Below are 21,788 nucleotides of genomic sequence, written 5' to 3' on the forward strand. Positions count from 1 at the left end.
CTGCCTCACACCTGGCCTCACACCAGGCTTCACATCACAAGCTCTGCACAAGCACTGGTCACCCTGGATCTAGCTGCTGTGGAGGCTTCCTACATATTTGAGCAACTTTGCTTTCAATATTTTGCTTTTCCATTTTTTTTAAAGATTTATTTATTTATTTCTCTCCCATCCCCCCTCCCCACCCTGGTTGTCTGTTCTCTGTGTCTATTTGCTGCGTCTTGTTTCTTTGTCCGCTTCTGTTGTTGCCAGCAGCAAGGGAATCTGTGTCTCTTTTTGTTGAGTCATCTTGTTGTGTCAGCTCTCCAAGTGTGTGGCACCATTCCTGGGCAGGCTGCACTTTCTTTCGCGCTGGGCGGCTCTCCTTACGGGGTGCGTGTGGGGCTCCCCTATGCGGGAGACACCCCTGCGTGGCAGGGCACTCCTTGCCCGCATCAGCACTGTGCATGGGCCAGCTCCATACGGGTCAAGGAGGCCCGGGGTTTGAACCGTGGACCTCCCATGTGGTAGACGGACGCTCTAACCACTGGGCCAAGTCCGTTTCCCTCCATTTTTTTAAGGAAAAGAAAATTAAAACCTCTTAACAAAAGTTACCCAGAAGACTTTCTTGTTCACTCTACTTAAGTTCTAGGTAGAAAGCAAACACAGGTGATCAAAAGGAATGGAAACTGAATTCCATTTGCTTTTCAAGTCTTCTTCCCCTAATGTATCTCTCAAAGTCTCTTGCCCCTTTCTGGTGCACACAGGTTGTGGCCAGATCAGGGCTCAGATTCTGCATCCATCTCTTCCTTTTAGGGACAGAGACTAAAGCTCAAGGGAGGTTAAGTGACTTGCCTAAGGTTTTGTCACCCTAAAGTGGATCTAAGTTTATTAGCTGGTTTACTTGTTCTACAGCTGGAGTTTAGGATCAAAGTGCAGGATTAAGGAGTGGATTGCAGAGCTATAGACAGAAGAATGAGTTCTTAACAGCGAATAAGGAGGAAAATGTGAAACTGTAGCAGTTTACTATGGCTATGAATTCCAAAAATAGATAATGGATTATGTTTGTAATCTAGTCTGTACCTGTGCATGATTAAGTTATGATTAGGCTTTCGATTGGACCACGTCATTAGGGCATTGAGTCCCCAACCACAAAAGGGTAAAAGACATAGCAAAGGACAGAGTTGAGGGTTTTTGATGTTGGCGTTTGATGCTATAGCCTTAAATGGAAGCCCCGAGAAGTAAGCTCACAGAAGAAACAGAAGCAAGCCCCAGAAAGAGAGAAACCCTAAGCCCAGGAAGAAGCAAGCCCTGGGAAGAGAGGAACCCTGAACCCAGAGAGAAGCAAGACCCTGGAAGGGAGGAACCCAGGAAGCCTGAACCCTCGCAGCCATCGGCAGCCATCTTGCTCCAACAAGTGAAAATAGACTTTGGTGAGGGAAGTAACTTATGCTTTATGGTCTGGTATCTGTAAACTCCTACCCCAAATAAATACTCTTTATAAAATCCAACCTGTTTCTGGTATTTTGCATCAGCATCCCTTTGGCTGACTATACAGAGACCAAGGTCAGAACATTGGGAGAACCTCCATTCAGGCGGCACATTAACTCACCCACAGTCCTCAAACATGACCTCCCCATTAAAGCTCCAGGTGATTCCTTATTAAAACTGACCTTGTTATGAGGAAAATTGAATATTTTCCACTGCTGAGTCAGATCTAAATAAAAGATCCATTCTTTCTTTCAGTCATCCAGCAAGGATTGATCAATTGCCTACTATATACAAGAAACTAGTGTATATTCCACAGATACATCAGGATACCAAACCAACTAAGTCCCTGTTCATGTGGAACTGACCAGAACTACAAATTACGTTTATAATCTTGCAATATCTGAAAACTCCGGGACTTCCTTGAACAAGTTATTTATCCTCTAGGAATTTCTGTTTCCTAATCTGCTAAATGGGAATGTAAAACTTTACCACCCTTGGCCTCCAAAGCAGATATACAAATGATCAATGAGCACATGAAAAGATGCTCAACATCATTAGCCATGAGGGAAATGAAAATCAAAACCACAATGAGTTGCCACTTCACACCCACTAGAATGACTTTTCCTTTTAAAAGGAAAATAGCAAGTGTTGGAGAGGGTGAGGAGAAATATGAGCTCTCATGCATTGTTGGTGGGAATATAAAATGGTACAGTCATTGTAGAAAACAGTGGTTCTGCAGATAAGTATGAAATTACCATATAGCCCAATAATCCTACTTTCGGGTGTAAACCCCAAAGAATTGAAAGTAGGGACTCAGACAGATACTTGTTTACCAATGTTCATAGCAGCATTAGTCACAATAGACAAAATGTGGATGGTAACTCAAATTTTATAAATGAATGAATGGATAAACAAAGTGTGGTATATACATGCAATGGAATATTATTCTGCCAAAAAAGAATGAAGTTCTGATACATGCTACAACATGGATGAATCTTGAAGACATCATGAGGAGGGAGATAAGTCAGAAACAAAAGGACAAATATTGTATGGTCTCACTCATATGAAATAACTAGAATATGCAAATTCATGGAGACAGAAAATAGATTACAGTTACCAGGGGCAGGGGCAGGTGAGAAATGGAGCATTCATGCTTAATACATGCAGAGTTTCTGTTTGGGGTGATAAAAGGTTTAGGACTGGATGGCGGTGATGGTAGCACAACATTGTGAATGCAGTTAACACCACTGAATTGCATACTTGAAAGTGGTTAAAATGGGTAATGTTACGTTATATATGTTATCACAATAAAAAAAATTTTTTTAAACTTTGCCACCCTTATCACATAGGGTTGCTATGGGAATTGAATGAAATATCATCTATATTGCTGGTAGAGAGTTTATCATAGAGTAGACAATCAACAAATAGTAATAATTATAACCATAATTATGATTACACTTTACCTAAAACTACCACATATATCATTCATTATTTCTCTGAACTATACCTTTGAATAATCCCATCAGTATTCCCTAGATCTGGTCATTCAGATACAAACTGCACTATTTTTGCCACTTCTGCATACAACATTGCACTCTACTTCAAAATTTATTTTCATTCCAAGCAATAACTGCAAAACCACAGGTCTTATATGCTAGTTATATATCTTTCCTAATACACATAAAATCAAAAGTGATTATTAAAATTGAAACAGTCCATTCATATAACATAGCACCTAAAATTAATTCAGATGTTGCTGAAGGTCTGCTGGGCCTGCTTCAGGAAACACTTCTCCATATGCTCAACTTTGCAGAGCTGATTTCAATATCTATATTTAGTTTATTGAAATGAAACACATTGTGGAGTGCTCCAAAGTCTGCATCCTCTCACCACCTCCACTGCTACTCTCTTAACAGAGCTCATCAGCATTTCTATCCAACAGAACTGTGATAGTCTCCCAGCTGTCTCCAGCTTCTGCCCTTGCCTCCTTACAGCCTGTTCTCCACCCAGCAACCTGAAATCAGCCATGTCTCTTCTCTTCCTCAAAGACACCAATGGATTCTAATCACATTTAGAATAAGTACAAGTCCTTTCTGTGGTCAACAAAGGCCCTACATGATCTGGCCCCTGGCTGCCTTCCTATCACATTTCCTACCACTCTTCCCATTGGAAGTTGGGGTGCAGCCATACTAAATGTTTTCCAGGCAGCCTTTGCTTATAGATCACTTTGCTCAGATCATCATGGCTCACTCCCTCACTTCAGAGGCTGACCCTGAACACCAGATCTAAAAGAACACCTTAAAAAAAAATAAAATAAAATAAATAAATAAATAAATAAAAATAAAAGAACACCTTTACCAATACTCTTTATGTTCATCTTGCTTTATTTTCTCCATAACACTTATCATGACTTAACATTAAATTATGTATTCATGTATTTGTTTAATGTCAGTCTACCCCCATTAGAATGTAATCTCAAGGCATTTTTCTAATTGTTTCACTACTAGTATACTAATGCTTGAAATAGTGTGGAAGCCAGTCAACAAATATTTGTTGACTGAAGGCAAGAGTGAATGGGCATAGAGTGGATAATGAATTTTCTTTGAAGCATGATTAGTTTGAGGTTTCTCCAGGACATTCAAGAATGGGCAGTAAGAAAAGCAAGGCTGGAGTTTAGGAGAAAGGAAAGTAAACATGAGAACACATGAAAACAAGGCTAGAAACCCACAGACCCATCCACCAAAGTATGCTACTAGAATATCTGCCCAAAGATATAGAAATTACCTGAAGGCAGAATAGAGATCAGGAACTGGATATGGAAAGAACTAAGAAAGAATGAGCCTCATTATTCAAGAATTTCTTAATTTGGTAACAAGAGAAAAGAAGTATATAAGTAAATAAATAAAGTAAAATTTTGATTTTAGCCTTTAATGACAACCTACTCCCTACAAACTTTAAAAACAAGTACTGAAAATAAGTAGGTCGAGCTTTGGAATTTTCTTTTCCTGCCCAGGCTGAGAAAGAACTAATGAGCAGTGAAACTACCGAAAGGGAGGCATCTGAGATGGAGAAAAAGTGTGTTATGACTTCTGGTAGACTGAGTGCATTAAAGGCCTCAAGTAATGGCTTCTCTATATCCACATGCTTTCCTTCATAATTTTTCGTATCGCTTCCACTCTGACTTTGAATTCCACCATGATGCTTTTGGCCAAGGGGATGTTAGCAAATGTGACACAGATGCTTGAAAAGCACCTCTTCTCTTGAACGATTGGGCTTGCTTACTCTTGAACACCAGTCATCATTTTGAGAACATGCCTAGACTAACCTGCTGGAGGGATGTGGTGACACGTGAAAGAGTATTGAGCTTTCCTAATCAAGGTCAACTTAGACTGCTAGCTAATCACTAATACACAAGCAAGCCCAACAAAAATATGCAGAAACAGCTTAGATAAGCAGAACTTCCTGGTTGACCAGTAGATTCATGAAAATACTAAGTGGTTATAACTTTCAGACCCAGTGTTTAGGGGTAGTTCGTTACACAGAAATAGCTAACTGATACAATTTGGGTTATTAGCCTCCAAATAATCAAAGCATTAAAAGTGGAGTGGGGGGGGGGGTCTCCCTAACTTGAAATTCAAAATCATAAATTTAAAATGATTTCTCTAAAAGTCAAATGAATTTAAATGACAAATTACCAAGGCAAAAAAGGTTTTAGTATTCTAGCTAAAGTATTTAAAATCATTTCAAAACAACAGAATCATGAGGAGACATGTGCAAACTAATAGCAACTCAAAGCTGAACTACTAATAGCCCCTTAAATTATAAAAATGGAATGATCTTTTACAAGTAAATGTCTTGACCTGAGTAGACAATTTGTGTTCTTCATGGGCTCCAATAAAAACAAAACGGAATCACGTAAGTTTTCTTCATTCTTCGGTAATTCTACTCTAGCCTTAGCATAGGAGAATTCTGATAGACACAGCACTGGAGTGCATTTTCTCTGTAGGAAACTATTCCTTGTTTTACCTTTAAACAACTAACAACCTTTCTGTCCACATACCAAATTCACTTGATGAACTGTAGCTAAAATATACCAACAAGAATTTGCTTCTATTCAGACTTTTCTACCACTGTTAGCAGTACCTTTCACCCCTCCCAAGGTTATCTTTTTTCTTTCTTTCCTTTTCTTTGCATATTTCCCAGGAGCTCTGCACTAAAGCGTAACATTTTGCATTAGAGAAATAAATAACAACATAGACACTGAGGAATACATATGCTGTTCGAAGAGGCTTTCTCAGCCAACCTCCTTCATGCTCATACATTCATACTCAGCATAGTCGACAACCGACAATTCTAGTTCAGGCAGAATCCATTTTATTTTCTGTTCCATAAACACATACATGAGAAAAAAGTGGGCTAAATTGAGAACATTATTAAAGATACAAGTAATAATATGCATTTGAAGATTTTTCTCATGTGCTTAGTCTCTTTTGCTGCTTCTTATGCTGTAAGTAGAGACTGGATTCTTATCTCCCTTTTATCAGAAACAAAACTAAGACTTGCAGGGAAAGGGGAAGGTGGCATTGTGACTTCCCGGAGGTTTCTCTTTGGTAAAGTGACCGAGTCAGAATTCAAATCCAAGTACAGGGTCATTTTCTGAACACTATACTCCCAAATAATATAGTGGAAAACTCTGAACTGAAAAGCAAGTCTTCACAAAAAATAAAGAAAGTACAGAGATAGCTATAAACAAGAAAGGAAACAACAGAGGCATTTATATATACATTGGGCAAGTGTGTGAGGAAAGCAGCTACCAACGGGTAACACTGCTAAAACAACATTCTACAGACCAGACAGAAAGCTACATAATTTTACATCATGCTGTGTACTAACAGTAGAGCAACAAATACTAAGTGAGGAGTCCCACACGACTTTGACAATCACATCTTTACCTCCTCTTAATGTTCTAAATGTGCTATTGTGGGTTTTTGTTCTTCATCTAACAGAGACAATTGCAATAAATTCTTGTTTATCCAAAATATACTTAGGGGACTCGGTGATACTGGTAGTTAAATATGTAGATTAACTGAGACTCTAAATATAGTCACATCTGATTTATTTCAGAATTTACCCAAGCACAAAGCTCTAAAATAGGAATTGGCAGACTTTTTCTGTAAAGGGTCATGTAGCAAATACTTTAGGCTTTGCAGGCCACTTGGTCTCCATCACACTACTGAACTCTGCCCTTGTAGCATGAAAGCAGCCTTAGGCAATACAGAAATAATGAGCGTGACTATGTTCCAATAAAACTTTATTTAAAAAAAAAAGATTTGGCCAGTGGGTCATAGTTTCCCGAGTCATACTCTAAAATGTAACGCTTACCCAGAAGGAAATAATGCACTCAGGTTTCTATTTACTCTCTGAGAAGAAATAACACCCTGAATGAATGCCTAATCTCTCATCTTCTACACAATTTTCAGAAATGGTGCTATGTGCTTTCTTACCTCCTATAGCAAAATAGAAACAGGGGTTTTAAAGCAGGGGTGCAAGGGTAGGAAAGTACAGTGAAGGCCTAAACCTTCAGAAATTAGCCCCAGGACTGAAAAAGCAGAGTGACCTGGCCAATTGGTGTAGGTCAAAACACTCTCTCTATACTTCTCAGCCTCATCCTATTTATTTGTTCATTCATTTCCTTTTTAGAGAGTTGTGGATTTATAGAAAATCATGCATAAAATACAGGATTCCCATACACCACTCCACCACCAACACCTTGCATTAGTGTAGAACACTTGCTATAATTGACGATAGCACATTTTTATAATTGTTATTAATTAAAGTCTGTGGTTTCACTTAAGGTCAAGTGTTTGTATAGTGTAGTTCCATGGATTTTTAAAAATTTTTTATTCAATTATGATACATACAACATAACATTTCCCCTTTAAATCATATTCAGATATATATTTCAGAGCTGTTAATTGCATTCACAATGTTGTGCTACTATCACCACCATCCATTACCAAAACACTTCTACTATTCCAAACAGGAACCCTGTACATTTTAAGACTTAATTTCCCATTCCCTATCCCCCTCATCTCCTGGTAACCTATATTATAGACTCTGACTCTTTGAGTTTGCTTATTCTAAGTGTTTCAAATTAGTAAAATCATACACTAATTGTCCTTTTGTGTCTGGCTTTTACATTGTTACATGTATCAAGACTTCATTCCTTTTTATGGCTGAATAATATCCCATTGTATGTATATACCACATTTCTTTATCCATTCAGTGATTGATGGACACTTCCATCTTTTGGTGATTGCAAATAATGCCTCTATGAACACTGGGGTGCAAATATATGTTCATGTCCCTGCTTTCAATTCTTCTGGGTCTTTACCTAGTAGTGGGATTGCTGGGTCTTATGGTAGCTCAATATTTAGCTTTCTGAAGAACTGCCAAACTGTCTTCCACAGAGGTTGTACCATTTTACATTGCCACAACAATAAATGAGTATTCCTATTTCTCCACATCCTCTCCAACACTTGTTATTTTCCATTTCCTTTTTTAATAGCAACCTTTCTAATGGGCATGAAATAGTATCTCATCATGGCTTTGATTTCCATTTCCCTAATGGTTAATGATGCTGAGCATCTTTTCATGTTTCTGGCCATTTGTTTACCTTCTTTGGAGAGATGTCTATTCAAGCATTTTGCCCATTCTTAAAGTTGGGTTGCTTGTCTTTTTGTTGTTTCAGCATTATCCTAATCAATTCAATTGCATCTTAATATCACCTTACTCAAAATCCCTTACTTATAGCAAATTTCCATTTTTGATGGTCTAATGACACTTCTAATCTTAATACTAACTGTAAATTCCAAGGAAAGATTCCCTTTAATGTCTTTGAGAGATTTAAAAAAACAAACAACAACAACAAAAAAAACATAGAGACAAGTAAGATCCACTTAGAAAGGTCCATGAAAATTGTCTAGAATTAAAAATTTTGGCATTGGTCACATAAACTTCAGTTACCTAGAAAATACATTTTGTAATTTTCAGTTTTGGGGGAAAACAATTCCCCCAAAATAATAAAGTAGGACAACAAACATTCATAAAGCACTTACTATGGAAATGTGGTAGGTAGAATTATGCAGACTGTGATGGTTATTCTTGTGTCAACTTGGCCAAGAGATGGTGTCCCATTGTTTGGTTAAGCAAGCACTGGCCTGATGCTTTTTATGAGAACATGTTGTGGACTTAAATCATCAGTAAGTTAATTTCATCTATGGCTGATTACTTCTACAGTCAACTGAGGAGATTGCCTTCAACAATGAGAGACATCTCACCCAATCAGTTGAAGGTGTTAAAAGGAGAAGTGATGATTTCAGCAGTCAGAAGAGAGAATTTCCATCTCTACTTCAGCCAGCCAGGTTCTCCCAGGGAATCGATCAAAAACATTAATTGGAGTTCTCAGCTTGCAGCCCACCCTACAGAAGTTGGATTTGTGCATCCCCACAGTTACGTAAGAGAGTTTTTATAAAAAGTTCATAGTATTTACAGATATCTCCTGTTGGTTCTGTTTTCCTTGAGAACCTTAATACATCCCCCTACAAACACATGTTCTTAATCTCAATCTACATTCCTGTGGATGTGAACCCATTGTAAATAGGACCTCCTGAAGATGTTATTTTTAGTTAAGGTGTGGCCCAACTAAATGAGGGTGATTCTTAATCCAGATTACAAGAGACTTTATAAAGAGAAATCCACAGGAAGGAAGGTTAATAGGAACCCAGAAAGGAAAGGAGAACATGTTGCCATGTACCAGATGCAGAAATAATATAAACCAAGAAACCAAGGATTGCCTGCAGCCAACACCAGACTATTACAGATTTTTGGAAGAAAGAAAGCCTTGCCAATATCTTGATTTTGGACTTCTCTGAGCCTCAATACCATAAGCCAATAAATCACCATTGTTTAAACAAACCCATAGTGTGGTAATTGTCATAGCAGCCAGGCAAACTAAGACAGAGACATTCCAAGTGCTTTATGTATAGTAATATATTTAATCTCCACAACAACCTAAGGAGATAGGTACTATTGATATCTCACTTTGCAAATAAGGAAATTGACTTACATAGAGATTAAACACCTTTCCCAGAGTAACACAGATACTAAATGGTAGAGCTAGAATCTGAATTCTGGCAATCTAGATCCAGAGATCATGTTTTCTATTACTCCACTGTACTGAGGCATTACTTTATACTAATAGGTGGACTACCAGTGTTGAAAGACTATAAATATGATAAAATATATTTAAAGGTGTTACCAAATATAATCTTCAGAATCTAAAGTTTGAAGCACATCAGTGCTATTCAATGCCTCAGAGTTAAGATTATAAGTGTCTATTATTTCTGCTCAATTCCACCAAAATATAAATACTGTTTGGATGTTACTTTAAGGAGATTTTGCTAGCTTTTAGTATTGCACTTAAACTGTTTTTGGAATGAGCCAGAGAAATAAACAATAATTAAATGAAGTTATGGGATAATTCCTTTTAGGCACTCCTAGTTCCATCAGATAAATATGAGGATGTGAAATGAGTGAGTCCTTCTGTTTTTTAGGTCAATATATGAAGATTAAAACAGATTTTATTTATTGTCTTTATTTCATAAATAGCTTGATTGTAAATTTGGTTCATATGAAAGGAAAGTAATTTGGTTTTTAAAATAACTTAGGTTATAACTGGCTTAACACCCAACAAAAATATTTGAACCTAATATAATGTGGGTAAAGGACTGAAATTGGTTTATGTTTCATTTTTAAAAATTTAAAAGTTTGTGGAAAGATTATTTTAAGTAGTAATAATCTTAAATAAAATAATTTTGTTCACTCAGTAGGCATGTGTCTTCTTTATTTGTGATGATATTTTTGCTAATCTTTGGAATTTCAGAATGGAGAAAAAAACTTTAAACATCTAGAAAATAGATGACAAATCAAGCTTATGTTAGTTCCACCATTTGTTCAAACACAGGCAAGAAAATTTTCTCAAAAAGGTATATGCTAGGTAAGTGGACTTGGCTCAGCTGATCGAGCGTCCGCCTACCATATGGGAGGGCCAGGGTTCAATACGCAGGGCCTCCTGACGTGAGTGGTGAGCTGGCCCATGCACAGAGCTGCTGCACGCAAGGAGTGCTGTGCCACACAGGGGCGCCCCACATGGGGCTGCCCCACATGCAAAGAGTAGAGTGTGCCCTGCAAGGAGAGCCTTGCATGAAAAAAGCGCAGCCCGCCCAAGGGTGGTGCCCCACACGGAGAGTCAATGCAGCAAGGTGACGCAACAAAAAAAAAGACGCAGTTTCCCAGTGCCGCCAAGGGTGCAAGCAGACACAGAAGAACACACAGCAAATGGACACAGAGAGCAGACAACAGGGGAGGGAAGGGCAGAGAAATAAATAAATAAATAAATCTTAAAAAACCAAAAAAGGTATATGCTTACTTTATACTGGTGTTCCTCCAATAAAAAGTAAACATGTGCTTCAAATTTTATAAAATACTCGTAGGATTGAAGGAAGTAGATAAATTTTGATAAACAATATAATCTTTATTGTCAGTTTCTCATTTCCTTTTCACCCTTCTTTAAAAACACAAAGCAAGGGATTCAAATACCTGACACAGGAGAGGACGTTATAAGTAGAGAGGGAAAAATATCCCATGGCCATTTTCTTTCTTACAAAACATAAATATGAAATCAAAACAATATCTATAATAATAATTTTCAGTTACCTTTTAATAATCTTGAGAAAATATGAACATATGGAATTAGTAATATCATATTCTTAATTTCTTCCAGATTCTAAAGATTGTAACTTTTTCATTTAACTTATTGATTATAAGGTTTGGGTTCTAAATAGACATATTGAGAACAGTCATTGTTTTTTTTTAATTATGGCAGAAATTGATTAGTTGATCACCAACCTAACATTTTACTCTTCCTAGATACAAATAGAACTACATGGCTGTTTTAGTTTGCTAAGCTCCTCAAAGCAGATACCATGAAATAGGTTGGATTTTAACAATGAGAATTTATTAGCTTACAGTTTTGAGGCTGAGAAAAACATCTAAATCAAGGCCTCATCAAGTGATGCTCTCCTCTCAAAAACCAGCTGCTGGCAATCTTAAACTCCTCTGTCCCACGGCAAAGCACATGGCTGCATCTGTTGGTATCTCCCTTCTCTTCTGGGTTTCCTTGCTTTCACCTTCTTGCTGCTGTGGCTTTCTCTCTTTCTCCACACTCATCCTATTTATAAAGATTCCAGTAGAAGGATTAACGACCCACCCTGGGCAGTGCCTTAACTGAAGTAACAGAATCAAAAGACCCTACATACATCCACAGCAATGGTTAGCACCAAGAACATGATTTTCTAGGTTCCCTGCACTTTTAGACCACCACAGTGACCTAGCCTCCCTTCCGCTAGGTGGGGGTCGTGTGACTGCACGTGACCAACGGAACATGAGCACTCCTCTGTGTTTTCCTCTTTGCCAGTGCTCTTGGACCTGGTAGATGGTGGTAAGGAGACCAGTGTTAGGAAAAAACCATTTGATAGAGAGGAATTCATTTTCTTTTAGTCTTTACTTGAGCAAGAAATAAATTTCTGGGCTAAGCCAATGAAATTTCAGATTCCATATGTTACTGCTGCTAACACTGCCAAAACTAATAAGTGGAAAGTAATTGAGAGAAATCTTTTCAAATCTTTTCTGGAATGGTGAAATTCTATTCCTTTCCTATCAATTTTAGATTTTAAAACTTTATTGTATATCTTAGATCTTCTATTAAATATCATGATCATAGACAATTGTTATAGCTGCAAATAGTAATATATGTTGTCAGTTTAATGTGTAAGAAAACGAAAATGCGGAAAACTAGATTCTAATCCTAGGTAATCTAGGTTCTTGTCTCAGTTTTACTGTGTGTGAAAATTAAATAAGTCCATAATATCTTGGGGCCACCATTTCATTGCCTGTAAAATATGCTGACTGGACTAAATAAGGGCTAAAAGTCCTTCTGGCTCTTAAAAATTTATTATTTTATAACAAAATTTAGATAATTCTACCCAATATATTCAATATATATAGTACCTCTGCAGTCATTCTCTCCATTATTAACATTAAATACTTTGAAAGGAAGAATAACAACCCCAAGTTTAACCCTTCTCTTTCAGAATTATCCCAAAAGTTCTGCAAATATGAAATAATTTCTACAAGGCTGTAAGCTCCTTAAGGAAACTGTGTATCATTCATCTTTGTGTTTCTAGCATCTAACTCCTAATTTTTCCTGAATGAACAAAATCTTATTAAGAGGTTTAAAGACATTTTCCCACTATTATTTTAAAGTACCAAAGAAGTACTCTTATCCAATCACCAGCGGCACAAGAAAGTCAGGTCCAGATGGCAGTTTTCAAACTGTTCCAAACAAAATTTGTTTCTGAAAAATTTCCTCATGTGTTGCTAGATGGGGTGTGCAGGTAAGGGTGGGAAAGATCTATTCTGTTTTTACTTGTGTTACTCATTGTGCTTCCTCTCTGATTTCATCTGGACAAAAAGTTTCCACAGATGGCAGGGTAACTGCTTCAGTCTAACCAATATTACTGTGAGGAAATAATCAAATAATAAATGTATGTTCAAGTAGCTTAAATGTAGGACGCAGCTGTGGCTATCATTTGGAAAAGTATGATGATGTTCCAGAGTAGAATTAGCCAAAAAATTAGGATTTAAAACTACAGGCTAAACTTTCTAAATCATTCAGAAAGTCATTCTGATTATTCATTTTACCCATGGTATGATCAGGCAGAGGAGTTAAGTATCACCTTCATACCTACATGGTTACTCCATTAGGGACATTTAATAAAGAGAGCCAAGGTAGGAATAAAATATCTGACAACATCTTTTGGTCTGAATTTTCTAACTTACTTTTTCCTGTGAGGCAGCTATGTCCTCTACAACCTTGTCATTAACAGTTTCAAACTTAGACTGTGAAGGAATGCTTATCAGACTACTGGCTTAGAGCTAGATCCAAGTGGAAGGAAAATTATGGTACAAGTTTAACCAACAATAAAATCCATCCTGTTTGAGGAAAGCAGACATAGCTTAGAAAGTTAAACAAACCAATCAATAAGAAATGCATCTGATATTTTTCATTTTTAAAATTTATAATTTATACTTTTTATTAAATACTGATGATAGTTGTAATAAGTGACATTTAAATGGAATTTATAAATTTACTAAACATGCTTTCATACACCATACCACCTTTATTAGTCAAATTTTTAATATCCAATTAACAGGCATATAAGGACTGAGGCTCCAAAAGCCTTTGTAACTTTCCAAGCTCAAAGAGTGAAAAATGCTTTGCCTAAAAAAGTATTTTTCAATACGGGGACTGAGTAAAGGAAGTTAACTGTAGTGCAACAAGCTGCTGTGATAATGATAGCAGTATACTGCATTACAGCACATTACAAATTACAAATTAAAATATTCTTTCACAAGCCCTTTCTCACTATGATACTAATATTTACCCATCCAGTAAAATACCAGAGCATATATCATTATTTTAATTTTACAAACAGAGACTGAAGTTAGAAAAACAAATAACCTGCTCATTATCCTACTGATTCCACCTCCCAGATTAATTCACCAAGACACTCTGCTCTTGAAATATAAATTGGAGGGACAAAATTAGGCAGATTCCTATATAATGGGAACTTATATCACCTGCATTTAAGATATAATTAAGATGGAATAACTAATTGCCTTTAAATTAAGTGAAAGTCTCCTCCACCAGTAAGCAGTTCAGCACTCAACAAAAGGAGGGAATTATACAAATCTATAGCATTTAACTCCTTTGTGATATGGTTTTCTGGGGTTTTCTTTGGGAGGAGGGGGCTGTTTCATTTGTTTTGCTTTGCTTTATTTAAAACATGCTAAAAGTGGGAAGGTAACTCTTTTGAAAACACCACTTGGAATAATAAAATTCTTGGGCAAGATTAAGCAATAAGATTATGCACAATGCTGTAAAAAAAATCTCAAGGAAAAGCAATTCTTTCCAAAAACAAAACTCACCAAAACAAATACTGGAAAATGTCATTCAATCAGGAAATAATATTTTCTTTCATTGCTTCAGTAGGTTGTGTTCATAGTTTCTAAATGCCAATGTGTATTCATGAACACTTAGCAAGTTCATGATGTAATCCATTCCTTTTTGGATCTTTTGTCAAATCCATCTGTCTATGACAGATATGCATAATTTTGCAAAACCTTATATGCAAAAGAACTTCCTCAGTCATATGAAAATAGCTTTGGAAAATAAAGAGGAGAGAAGGGGAGAAGGCTCAGCTACCATTGTTTTGAAGATAATTCTTTTCCCACAACTCCTTGCCCACAGCTCTCCAACCCCTGTCCACTGAGCCCCCAGGGTTCTTCTACTTCTTCTTTTCTTAATGCCCTGTACTTTCTCGAGAAAGAGATGTGACTCTGGCATCTCAGGGAGAACCAAAGAAATGGAGGTCCTAGAGGAAGCAGCAATGCAAAATGTAACTACTCCAAGTATATGCCCACTGGAATTTCCCTGAACCCTAGTTTTAAACACCTTCTGAATTGTGTAGATAGTTTGTTAACATTTTATAATTAAGCATAAGTTATTTTTATTGATTCATTGCAATTAACAGTCCAATTAAGTTAATATAATGAATCAAGACAGGAGAAGGTAGAAAGGAATATGATCACTACAACAAAGCTATGTTGACCCTAGGAAAAGAGGAGGAGTCAAGTTAGAAGTCAGAAGCTGTTTCAGATAAAGCAGCTTCCACTCCCAATACGTCATACTCTTAGCTAGGCCCCAAACCACTTCAAGGTGGGAGACTCTGTTCCTTTAACTAATGTGCTACTTTCTCCCACTAATACAGTCAGTTATGAACGTATAACAAAGAACCTGTCAACTCTTACAATTAATGTCTTTAGCTGTAGAAACTAATAAATGACCTCATTATTCTGTTTCAAATAACAGAACTCATTATAGCATTTCTTCACCCAGTAAATGTGTTTCTAAAAGAACGTATTTGAATTATATTTCTTTACATCTATCTCTTTTTCCATGCATTTAGTTGATACACAAAAGTATTCTATGTTGACTGTGTTTCTTTCTTTTTCGAATCCTATTCAATGGTGTGCTCTAGAAGGGATTCAACTTCAGAAAGGGAAAATAGTTTTAACAACAAAACTTTTCTTTCCCAGTATAATCTAAACATAAAATTTTAAAACATAAAAATACAAATAGTATTTTCTCCTACTGGCTAAATCATGTCAGTCATTTAAATAGGTGCAATGAAAAATAAACTGATTTTGAGTCTATAAATGTCATTTTTATAGGAATTGGCAAGTAATCACTATAGCTCTTAGAGGTTTATATTTGTCACAGGCACTTATGATTAAAAACCTGTCCAAATGGTTTATATATTGCACAAATGTATTCATTTACATCTGCAAGTCTAAAGCGAAAAAAAATTAACAAAAAATCTAAAAAGCAATATGAAATTTTAAGTACCTAGCTTTGTGTGCTGTATTGAGGAAAGCTTAAAAATTGTTTGTTGGAAGGAAGAAAAATGATTTCTTCCTAACATTAACTTCATAGGCAAAATCCCTTTTATTCTTTTTTTTTTTATGACAAGCTAGGAGAAATCAATGATTTAAAAGTAAAAAGTGAACCGTGTATGTTACCAGCCTATGCTCAGGATTAATCTTATCCTGCAGTGTCTGTTTCAGAAGGCAATAAAACACTGGTGTTTTCTAGTTTCTCATTTCAACTCTTCCAGCATTGTTAGCAACAGAAATCACCCCCCACAATTACACAAACCTAACAACTGCTTCCCTGGGATCATTTGATCTACTCAAACCACAAATTCCAATCCACATAGTTTCTTCTGTTATGGTCGTGCTGTGTGTGTTTAATGCACTTCTTATAAGGCTTTTAAAAACAAGCTAGTGGTTTCTCATTCAGATCTCTACAACATAAACATATCACATAAGAGCATTGTATGCATATGAAAAATTGTATTATCCATAGAACATGTCTTGAGTCATCTACAGATTACAGTGAGGTAAAGTATTGCTGTCATCACTTTATATTTCTCTTTTTTCTGTGCTCTAACTGCCGTATACCTGTGCTCCCAAAGGATCATTTGCTGCTCACTCTCAGTTTTGGATGGTGGGGGTGGGAAATCGTGAACCTTGCCTGACTCTCTAATCGATTGCTTTGACACCAGCCGCCTGATTTAACCCACTCATGTTGGCCCTTTATCGTTTTACTGACCCCATAAAACGGGGCTTGCCTTGCACTGAACAGCCTCCTTCAAAATGCAGCTTCACTGATTCATGGCAAAAAGCTGGTATAAGCCTGCCAGGTCTTAGAAGCTTTCAAAATAATCATATTGAACTTGATACATTAGAGTACAGCACCTTGAAAATGAATCATCTGCTAGTTCAGTATTTTCTAATTACGATCACTCCCTCTCAGGGCATGTAATTAATTTACTGAGCCAAAAAAAAAAAAAAAATCAGGATTACTCACACAATCTTGAAGATGCACTGTCAGCTATTTAGTACAGAAACATCCAAGGCCGTGTTAAAACTCAATTACGACTACGTATGCGTTAGGGCAGGAACTGGCAGGCCTCTGAACTACAGCAACTATAGGACTCGTGCTTCTCGTCTGCCGGGCTCTAATTTATGAAACTGAGCCCCAGATCCAGCCAATCATTTAGCTCCTCATAACAAGTCTAACTGGCTCTGGAAAGCTGAAAGGGCTGCACTAGAACAACATAGATGAGATATCCCACACAATAATCTGCTTATCTGGAATTGCTTTCCCCCTCAAGGCCAGAGTAAAATCGCAGCTTCATTGTCTGAGGGAAGAAGGACAGGTGACCTGGAAAAACGTGACAGTACCTGGAGCACGATCTTTTCCAGACTTGGCAATCCCAACGGTGACGGCATCAAAGAACCGAGCCACCTCTGGAAACCAAAGGGCAACTACAGCAGCAAAAACCTGAGGTAATTTTCATCTTTCTTTTTATTTTTAGGAGGAAAAATGCTGAGTGAAAATGCTTTGCATTAAATCGCTCAGGCGACTAGGTATTATGCTTCAAGTTTGTTTGTTTTTTTACCTTTTTCTACTCCAATCTTTTATAGGATCATTTCTTATTAAGTATGAGTAGATAGAGGCTTAATGTACCTGAAATAAACTTGAAACTAAAATGATCATTTGTGGAGGAAAATAGATACTATTCCAGAACAGTTTTAAAGCTATGTTTCAGATGGGCAACCTTCTACCTGTGCACACAAACAAGAATAAAGGGATAGGAAAGCAGCAGCTCAAAAGCACAATTAAATATCTTTCATAGCACAAAAAAAAATAAATACGTTCAGAGAGTGAATTGGGAGATAATTTATTTCCAGCTCCTTTGGCCTTGGCACACAAGCCAAGAATATACTAGGGTGGGAGTGTCAGGGCAGAAAATGACATAAGAGAGTTGGCCCAGGTTTTTCTTGTTTTCTTCATGATATTTTCCATTCCATTTTTAAGGGTTAATTATACCGGTATATATTTCTCAGACTTACAATTATTTAAGGATGTATGGAAAACATTTTTAAATAATAATTATTATGGAGGTGACTAAAAGAGAAAAAGGAAAAATTAAAAAAGGGATCGACATGCAGGTAACCCCAACATCACACCCTTTAGATACTTACTGTCATTTACCTAGTGACAAATCCTTCCAAATCCTCAACGAACAGTGTGTTTTTTCAATAAACTGTGTAGTAAGTGTAGCATTATCAAAAAGAATCCTCATACTAAACTTTTAAACAACTAAAGCAATCATTATGCTTCCAATTTGACAACAGAATCTACACAATATTTCAGGTGTATTGTGTTGCTGGATTTATAAACTCCCAACAGAAGAATCTGAGACAGAAAACTCACTTTGTTTAGTGATGGAATATAGACAACAGTAATATAAGAGACGTTTTTGCACATTTTATTTGCTGTAGATAATTGACTGAATTCAGCCTGAGATTTGACACCAAGGATAACATTACATAGGGAACAGAGAAAATAATGCTTTGGGAATTTCCCTCCAGGTTTTTCTTTGAAACATCCAATAGTTGGCTGGGGGTGGGAGAGGAGGGGAGGATGCATTTCTGCTCTGTTTAGACTCTTTTATTTAATTAAACCTTGGTTTATCAGACAGGGCTGCAGCCTACAGTGACCATGTAAGAACTGAGACTTCTGAACAAGCCAGATGGCTAAAATTGTCATCTTTTTGCTCAGCTGTACCCTGGATTATCTGGTCTGAAATAGATAACAAGCCCTCTTAAGGTAATATTGTCAACAAAACTTCAACACACAGAACTTCCTATTGTTCATCTCCTTAATAAAATTCCATTAAAATCCCCTTGAGCTCCCAAGTTCAGATCTCCACTTATCAACAGACAAGGCCAAGGATACTCTAAACTGAGGCACTTAAGTCATTTCATAATGTTCTTGTCCAGAAATTTCCCCTGGGAAGATGTCAGTCCTACACCTTTGGAGACTACCATCTCCCTATCTAAGACTGTGGCCAACTACCATCCAGGGCATCTTTCAGTTGAAAGTGTCACAGCCTTTGCACAGTCCCTTGTCTTAACTTATGGCTAACCCTGGCACCTGGACCCTCACAAACACTAAAGACTTTGTTCGACTGAACTGCTGGCTTTTTTCATTGGGTAGTAGGTAATGCTCACTCCAAAACACATCACAATGAGAGCTTTCTGAAGGACAGGCACTGCCTTCTCCTATAATCGTGAAAATCATAACAGCCTAAGACATGTTACTGCTGCTTGACATTTTGTTGGGAGCTATTACAAAGCAGGAAAATCTCATGAAGAGACAAAGGAAGTGATGTCTCCAGGTGGCCCAACATTTTTATTTGCCTTTAACCTATTGAAAACAATGCAATGGGTCAGGAAACTTAAAATATTACTACCAATACTACCATCTTCTTGCACCTATGAGTGTTAGTGCAACGACTCAGATTCTTCTTTTAGCAGGCATCATCCTCGGTTCATCAAGACTTGCATTAGCAGGATTCAGCTAGAGAGCCTATCCCCTGTCATCACCATCAATTAATTTATTTATTGGCTATCACATCAGACATTAAGAAGCTCATGATGAGTTCAGTTCTTATCCTTTCTCTCATACCCACAAACAAGAATTAAGATGATTCCAGTAAAAGACAAGTAGCTCAGGAATGCAAACCCTTTCCTGAACCAAGAACTGTCAACAAATCTCAAATATCAGAGCAGCTAAGGTTGACTGAAAAGTGTCCCTAAACCTGGTCCAAGAATGATTTCTGGATTCATAAGCTAATTTGTCTGGCCCTGTTGGTGTGGCTAAAAATGCTCATGAGAAAACTAAGAAACATTCAGTCCCACCACATTAGACATCAAACCAATTGAGATTGGCAGGGCATTAACTCCATTCCAGCTGACATAGATATGAAGCCCCTTATCTTCATTATGCCAACTCTGCCTAAAATACCCTAGGCCCTGGGACCAGTTCCCTGGTAGGGAAATGCTGACAGTTCAAATGCTGACTCTTGGAGTCAGCGGTTTATAGCATAAACTGAAAGAGAAATAGTTGCTCAAAAAGCTTTCAGTAAGAAGGCCTGCCTTACTTTAACAAAGCAAAACTTAGAAAGAAAATTGGCAATTAAAAAGCATGAGTAGGGGAGTGGGTATCACTCAGTTGGTTGAGTGCCTGCTCCCCATGTATGAGGTCCCTGTTTCAATCCCCAGTGCCTCCAAATAAATAAATAAAATAAAATAAAATAAAAAATAAAATAATAAAATGTGTGCTCGTTGATGTGAGATTATTGTTGAAAAAAACCACAAAACACACCAACCCATTAGTACAACACATGTAGTAATTCAGTCGGTCTTCAGAACATGAAATTATAGACACCTACTGATACATTTGACAAAATTCTAAACTACATCACAATTAAAATTAACTTAAGACAGACATTTTAAATTCAGAGTTCATCAAAATTCTTCCAGGTAATGAGACCCACAGAGAAGGTTCAATTTTTTTGTGGCCTTGCTCTTTGTCTAAGTGATCCAAAAGCTATATGACATGACACAGACTAAAACTGACAATTATTTACACTTATTATAGTAAGAGAAAAACTGCATTCCTGATATTTGGTGCTAAAATTATCTTTTTGCTTCAAGTAGTATACAAAGCAGTATATCACAGTTGAGAGCATGAACTCTGGAGCTGAACAGCCTGGGTTCAAATCCCAGCTTGGACCCTTAAGCGCATGACTGTGGACAAGCTACTTAACAGTTCTGTGCCTCAGTTCCCTCATATGTAGAACATGCCACACACAGTAACTATCTCCTGGGGCTGGCGTGAAGATTAAATGGGCAAGTACATGTTTAGAACTGCATCTTTTACAAGGTAAGGGTTCATTAAGAGAAGACTGACAGTGTTATTATGATGATGATGATGATGAAGCTCATTGCAATCAATGTACCCAACATCCAAAATGTAGGGAAACTCCTGAACTGCCAGAAATGGTGAAATGTATCTATTACTGAATAGCCAGATATGGTGAGAAAAGATATTACAGGAGTATTTGAAAGAAGTATCTATGGACCAGAAATTCCCAAAGTGAAAACAATTCAAAATATTGATTGACATTCTCCTTTTTCTGCCTCAACCATGGAAAGCAAAGCAAGGTTATCTGTTTGTTTGGTTTGTAGGGTGAAGGAGACCCCAAGGGAACAGGGAATTTTTTTCATGGCTGAGTCTACTGACTTCAGCACAATATGGGAGAATTGAATTCCAAACCTAATAGGCTGTTGTGCTCCTATGAGTCATGGCTATTTTCCTTGCTGACGCGGTACCTCCACAGGGGGTTGGAGCTGAATGCGTCCACTTCCCACTTGGAATCACTCCTTACAATAAAAAGGATGGCCCTTCAGGAAATCTTCTGTTTGGTTTGCATGCTCCTGAGAATAAGACAAAGCTCTGTTGTTTAAGAACATAAATAATAAAAGCTTTGTTCTTCCAGACCAAGAGGAAAGCTGTAGTTCTGTCCAAAATCACTTGGTCTGAAATTGGGTATGGATAACAAGAATGAAATATTATTTTAGGCTGTCCATCAACATCAGTCACTCAGTCTCGTCTCCTGGCTTAAGAAAACAATGACTCAATATGGCCTTTTTCTGACAGA

General features: G+C 37.2%; 1 long non-coding RNA gene and 1 pseudogene across 3 annotated transcripts in view; one reads left to right on the forward strand and one right to left on the reverse strand.

Moving 5' to 3' along the window:
- LOC101414376 (large ribosomal subunit protein uL5-like) overlaps positions 1 to 17,472 on the reverse strand; it is a 79,178-nt pseudogene extending 61,706 nt beyond the window's left edge.
- LOC131280739 (uncharacterized) overlaps positions 17,132 to 21,788 on the forward strand; it is a 42,974-nt gene continuing 38,317 nt past the window's right edge. For 2 of the 3 annotated variants that reach the window (XR_009188433.2, XR_009188434.2), the window contains exons 1-2: positions 17,132 to 17,562; positions 18,758 to 18,889. This is a non-coding gene — a long non-coding RNA (uncharacterized lncRNA). Of the gene's footprint in view, positions 17,563 to 18,757; positions 20,400 to 21,788 lie in introns of those variants that run through there. The other variant, XR_011645803.1, reaches the window with a different exon arrangement.

Source organism: Dasypus novemcinctus, chromosome 2 (genome assembly GCF_030445035.2).
Source record: "Dasypus novemcinctus isolate mDasNov1 chromosome 2, mDasNov1.1.hap2, whole genome shotgun sequence".
Classification (NCBI taxonomy): domain Eukaryota; kingdom Metazoa; phylum Chordata; class Mammalia; order Cingulata; family Dasypodidae; genus Dasypus; species Dasypus novemcinctus.